Genomic DNA, 6,768 nt, shown 5'->3' with positions numbered 1-6,768 from the left:
CTCAGAAAAAAATTAAAAACAATAGTACAAATGAGAATAAACAAGAAGAACAAAATATATGCGCACATAACTCAAGATTTAACACAAACATGTTTACAATATTAATCAGTTTTCGGCTTCAGAAATTTCACTACTATTGTTTGTAGCCTATGAGTGATAAAACTCAACAGACGGAAGTCTTTATAGCACAATTGAAAATGGCGGAAAGTATTCCCAATGAAATACATGAAAAGAATGACTATAGCCCATCCCATCTGAAATGAAATGAAACGAAATATGTCGATTAACGTTCCACGTTTATGCCCCTTAGGCGAAGGGAAATGATGATTAAAATTAAAGCAAGTGAATGGTGATGGAAGATTTAATGGAATGAGAAAGTACGAGGAAACTAGAGTACCCCGAAAAAAATTATGGACACAATATTGTCCACCACAAAATTACTTGGCCAGGAATCGAACCGTGGAATCCACGCACAAGAGATAAGCGCTCTACACCGTGCTCTTCCATCCACGCCATCTAAATATAAGTTTAGAGTACAGTATCTAGAAACTCTTCAGAAAACTTTCAGATTCAAGAACCTTGTCTTTGTTGACTCGTTGCAATTATTCATTCTGAAATGCCTGGTTCCTTCCACTGTGCAAGGCTTTGGATTTCACTTTACCTTGGTCGATAGCACTGGAGGCATTCAATATATAGCTTATATTTACTTAAGCATTTAATATTATCCAGGGAAATTAAACTTTCTTCCAGGCCAAATTATTTCCATAAAGTATCCCCAAACAATTATAACAATATTAGTATCGTTTAAACGAGACAAAATTGTCCACAAATGGGGCAAATACCAGTTGACAGGTCTTATCGAGATGAACAATATGACTGCGTCAGTATAAACTCTCAGCGTTGCCAGAGTGTACGATAATTATTAAAATATACAATAATTTTGTGCTCCGGTTGATAGAAAATAATAATTATAAAACGTACGATAATTTTAAGATCGGATAGAATATGCATTTTCCATTGATATTTTATTTGTACATAAGGGAAAACAGCTTTTTGTGCGGAGACAGACAAGGACAAATCGACTGTAAAACGAAAGAGGAAACAAAATGACATTTAAAAAAAAAAAAAAATCCTAACCGCTTCAGCGGACAAACTTCAGGTTACGGAGATGGCAATAAAATCACAGTGAAACTGTTATACAGTGATAGATCCAGGATTGAAGCCCATTTTACCCAGTGTAGGCCCTATACCTGAGCGTCAAGGGGGCTATAGCCCCCTTGGATCCGCGCCTGTATATTATATATATGTATATACTGTGTGTACGAGAAATACGATTTCTTCCGATATTAGATAATTTTTAGTTATTATGATGACAAATTTGTTTCTGTAGTCTGGCAACGCTGTGTGTAGTCTTTTGAGAAAAATCGAGAAAATGATTTCTTTTTTAAATTTTTGAAAACTTAAAAATTGATGCTGTGCAAGAACCATTTGAGCTATTAAGATGCGATTGATACTGAAGCATATGCTCACGAAGCTATTCATAATGACGTCACTGGGGCTACAGTACGTAGTGTATAACGAGATGTAACCCAAAAATTACGAATAACTCTGAAACTCTAATTTTTATTCAATTAAAATATTGTCCAAACATAAGGCATATCTCAGTTGATAGGTTATATCAAGCTTAACAAAATGATATGCTCAAGGTTAAATTCCGATGCGTAGTTTCCGAGAAAATCGACGAAAAGCCAACTTTTATGGGATTAAAAAGTATATAATTGCTTGCCAATAATAATTGCTAGGTCTGCTAGAACAGATTGTTTATAGCTAGCTTTATGTAGTGTAATATACCTAGTGTCAACTATTTTGCTAATCATCACCTGCAGTTCTTTTTCGGTTCTAGTTATAATAACCGTATCATCTGCATATCAGATCCTGTTAATGATCTGCCCTCCAATCTTAAAATCCTCAATTCCTATTAATGTTTCCTTTATTAAACGTTCACTGTAAATGTTGAACAACTGGGGCGGCATACAACATATGGAACCGAAATCAACATCGAAAAATTAAAAAAAAAAAAAAGTCATGAGAATATTTTGTGGGAAGGCGCCCTTATGGGTCAGAGTAGAACAAAGAGGACTTGACGAAGTCAATAATTTGAAGTATCTGGGAAGTATTTTTGACGAAAGACTCTTAATGCACTAAAGAGATACGATCTAGAATTGTCATAGCCAAAGAAACATTCAACAAGAAAAGGTCACTCTTAACTAGAAGGCTTAATATTGGAGTAAGGAAAAAGTTGGTCAAGTGGTATATACTGAGTATTGGAGTGTAAGGTTGAGAGACTTGGACAATACGGAAGTTAGAGAAGAAATATTTAAATAGCTTCGAAATGTGGTGTTGGAGGAAGATGGAGAAGATAAGATGGACAAAAAGAGTAACAAACGAAGATGTTTTTAAAACGGATAATAGAGAAGAGAACGCTTTTAGCCAGCGTTCATAGTAGGAAGACCAATTAGATTGAACACATCCTATACAAAAAAAAATGTCTTCTTCGCATCGCTATAGAAGAAAAGATGGAAGGAAAGCGAGGAATAGGAAGAAGAACACAACTGATCGATGATTTGAAAAACATAAGAAAATATTGGGAATTAAAAGAAGATGCAGAAGGCGAGAATCGTGGAAGAAACATAGGTCCAAACCTAAATTAATAACAATAATAATAATAAACACACAAATATTATTTATATAATCAGATTCGATCCTTCTAACAGGGATTCAGATACTACTAGCAGTAAGACAGTTAAGATCATATTACTTTAACACTGTAACATTTGGTTATAGTAATTCGATTTTCACCGAAGTTCGTGTACCTTTTCCAAAACTAGAAACCATAGATAAAAATTTAGAGACTAATCGCAATTCCATAATGTAAGTATTTAGAATTTTATAATATCCATTATTTTAATAAGTTCAAAAGTATGCAGTTTAAAATGAAATACACATATATTACAAATATACAACAACATAAATACATAAACGATGTGTATTCAAAACAATAAATTATTACAATCATCTAAAGAGTAACACAACTGAACACAAATAAATATAGAATCAGATCCATGCACGTCTAATGGATAGCAAAAGACACTTGTAATCTTTAGGGACAATGGACATATCCAACCAATAGAACTCGATATTTTCGCACTTTCAGCGTTAACTACCTTCTTAAACTGCACCGAGGCTATATGGAATATGCAACCTACGCCTTAACATTCCGACTGCATTGGAAATCAAACACAGTCACTCTCAAGATTTTCTGCTCTTCTAGAGGTGTTAACGAAAAGTCACAATAGATCTCAGTATGAAGCTGAACAGGGCTTGAACTCTCAACCCAGTAACTATTTTTTTTAAAAAAAATAAAGACTATGGATGACCTGGAAGTTGGACAGGATAAATCGGCTCCATAAACGCAGTTTTTTTTTTTTTTTTTTTTTTTTTTTGGGACTTTCAGAGTACTCTTAAATCAGGAAGTTTTCCAAGTGCCTTACAATACTAGATAAATATCGAAAATTCTGCACCCACCGGGAATCAAACTTAAGATCACAAACTAGCCACTCAATTACAGAGAAGTATAATATTAATCCGCACCATTCCGCATAAACAAATAACCTTGTTTTAGCTTTCAAAAGCAAATATAATCAGTATTCCTTAAAGAATCTCAAAACTCCAAATTTTAAATAGAGACCTTATTTTAAATATTGTAGGGGGCAATAAGAAAGAAAGAAAGAAAGAAAGAAAAAGAAAATGCCGTGAACTTTATTTGACACCATGGGAAGATAGAGAATGACACACAAACTGAATTTTTGAATGATTTAACAAGTATTGATTGTCCCAGTATTCGCCTGGTAAAACAAGGAAAAAAAGCTCTCAAAAAAAGTCAGTCGAACCCGGGACTATACTTGGATATTCTCTTGGATTTGATTTGAATTCAGTTTAGCGTCCCTTTCAACAGCGAGGCTATATGAGACAGCTTAACGTAGGATCCGAACTACATGAGTTTCCACCAGGAATTGAACCCAGGTCTCTCACGCCAAAGACGCGTATGCTAAACGCTTAGCCACGAGGAAACTCAGGTACTCTCTTGGAATCAGGGGCGGATCCAGGGGGCGATGGGGGACGATCGCCCCTCCTCCCAGAAGCGGAAACTTAGTTATTTAATATATAAATAAAACCCAGCCCAGAGTTTGGAGCTCTTAAAAGTAGCAGTATTACAACCCATTTCTCCCCCAGAAGTCTGTCCTGGGTCCACCCCTGCTTGGAATATTAACAATGAAACATGAATAGAAATTTTTGAATCAGTTAACCAGGACATAAAAGATACTTTCCAGCTTTTGTCTGGGACGAAGAGAAGGAAAATTCTGAAAATCAACTCAATCGGAATAATCTGCAAGAAGATTCGAACCTGATCTTCCGATCACAAAGAAAGAACGCTCACTGTTTATACACAACCTTGTACAATATTCTATGAACATGATAAAAACATTTTCAGTATGTGGATGTGAAGCACGGATTGAATGTGTATCCTTATCATATTGCATAGCATGATATTCAACAGTGATTAATTGTTGTGCTGTGAGCAGCGAGTCAAGTGGTGGCAATTACTGAAGAACAGTGTTAGAAAGCAGTGAAAGCATGCCATCATAATAACAGGAACAGTTTCCAGAGGAAAAAGTTCCTATGGTTGAGCATTTTCTGCAGACATTTCTTGGAATTTGTGAAGACTTTCATTGGAATTTTCCTTTCTAATATACGTTCAATGACGTTCGCCCCACATCCAAAGGGAGTTGATTGGGTATATGGTCGTCGCCCATCAACACACACAAGAAAACATTTATCACACAACTGTCAGATTCACAACCAGCAACAAAGAAAGAAAAACTCGTTCTCTTCTATATTTGAAAACAATGCATTGGCTAAATGATTAAAGGAAATATGTCTTTTTGCTGAAGGTAAGTAACTTCCAAAGTGACAGGTCCATCACCAGAGTTACGTATATAGGATCCGGTACATAACACACATTATTCTTTTGGTCTGAAAGTTCAGTTAATAATTATTATCAGTAGTGCTCGCAGACTTTCATCACGGAAGTTTCTGGGGCAGGGGGGAGGGGAGCCAAGCATTCAATTTCATATCGTTTCAGGGTTTTGTACACTCATGTCCAAAATGATTGTCGCATATCAATAACTGTCTTTTTGTAAGAATATAATTTGATATTGATTTTGCAGGGTACTTTTAATACTGATACTATGTGTACAATCAGGAAATGTATATTTGTGGTAAATTTCATAGGAAAAGTAATGTAAATACGAAAATTAGAACGCGAACATGAATCCAACGCTCTAACCATTAGACTATAGTGCCCTCTATACTTTAAGATGGCAACTAGACATTTTTTTTTAAATGAAAACACAACGTGAAATTATTTCACTCCATTTATGATACAACCAGTGTTTCTTCTAGGCATTTTTCTTTGACCTCCATCCCCAGAGGTAAGATAAATTTGTCATTGTATGTCACTCTCGTGGAGTACACGTCCTTTGCAGCAAATAGTGTTCCAGTGCAGTCTCTGATATTTTGATTCACCCTGCTTCAGATGTTTTTTTGGCATAATGGCTGAACAACACTTTTGAAAGACCAATAACTATTAGCTATAGTTAGTATTTATGTCGTGGGTGATGTGTGGTCAGCAGATCGACTCACCTTTGCTGTTTACGTTGGTTTTCCTAAGCAGAGTTCATTATTGTTTGTTTTCATCCAAGAAGCTTCTTAATTGTGAAGTTCCCGTTTAAATGACTGGTCACAGTGTTGGACCAGTCTGAGCCATAGTGTGATTTCACATTTTGTCACAGGGATGGGGGCAAGATGCTCCACCGACATAAGACTCATGTTTTTTTTTTAACTATGTTAATATACAATCGGTTAAAAAGGATTAGGATTTAGATTTCTGGGCTTTCAGCACCTAAAGGCCATGTTAGCCCGTCACGTGTGAGGGATAACGTCTCTCGGCGATCACACTATCCGAGGAAAGGGAAGGAAGAGAGAATTGGGGAGGGAAGGAAACGGCCTGGGACCTGTATGTTAGGTACTATTCCGGCATTTGCTTCAATCCTCACCAGGAAAACCTCACTCAGGATGGCAGGTTGGCCTGAAAAAGCTTTTACACTTTTTTGACCGAGTGTCCCCACCGGGAATCGAACCCGGGGCCGCTCGCACCAAAGGCGAGAGCGTTAGAGACTACGCCACGCGGGGCCACTTAATTAAAAAGAATGGACTTATCAAACTCAGGGGGTCAATTTTTTCCTACTCTCCCCAAATGATACCCTTGGTCAAGTCTCAGATCTTTCGCTCTTTACCTAGTATTGTTCGCAAATACGAAGCTATCTGTTCCATCTAGAAACGTGGCGCACCACAATGCATGACCCACTTGAACGTGTGCTGAACAGAACGATGGTTTGGTGGTGAGGCGAAGCCATGTGGGTTTGTGGTGGACAACATCGTATCAGTTAGGTTCTCCAGGTTTTCCCGTTTCCCCCTACATTCTCATTCCACCAAGTCATCCACGATCATTCACTTTTATTAACCATCCGTTTCCTTTACCTTAAAGGTCATAAGCGTGGAACATTATTCTACAATTCTTATTTTTTTGATTGTGTGGTACTTGGTCAACCATAGAACTTTCTAAGCTGTAGCATCAGCTTCCCTATT

General features: G+C 36.8%; 1 non-coding gene across 1 annotated transcript; it reads right to left on the bottom strand.

Annotated features, from left to right (window-relative positions):
* Positions 1-6,239: 6,239 nt before the first annotated feature.
* On the bottom strand, positions 6,240-6,313 carry TRNAQ-UUG (transfer RNA glutamine (anticodon UUG)). Its single transcript has one exon. It is a non-coding gene; the product is annotated as a tRNA-Gln (tRNA).
* Between the last annotated feature and the right edge of the window lie 455 nt (positions 6,314-6,768).

This window comes from Thermobia domestica, unplaced genomic scaffold (genome assembly GCF_964235325.1).
Source record: "Thermobia domestica unplaced genomic scaffold, izTheDome1.hap1.1 HAP1_SCAFFOLD_339, whole genome shotgun sequence".
Lineage (NCBI taxonomy): Eukaryota > Metazoa > Arthropoda > Insecta > Zygentoma > Lepismatidae > Thermobia > Thermobia domestica.
Note: the sequence above shows the minus strand (reverse complement) of the source record. Positions and strands in the feature narration are given on the sequence as shown.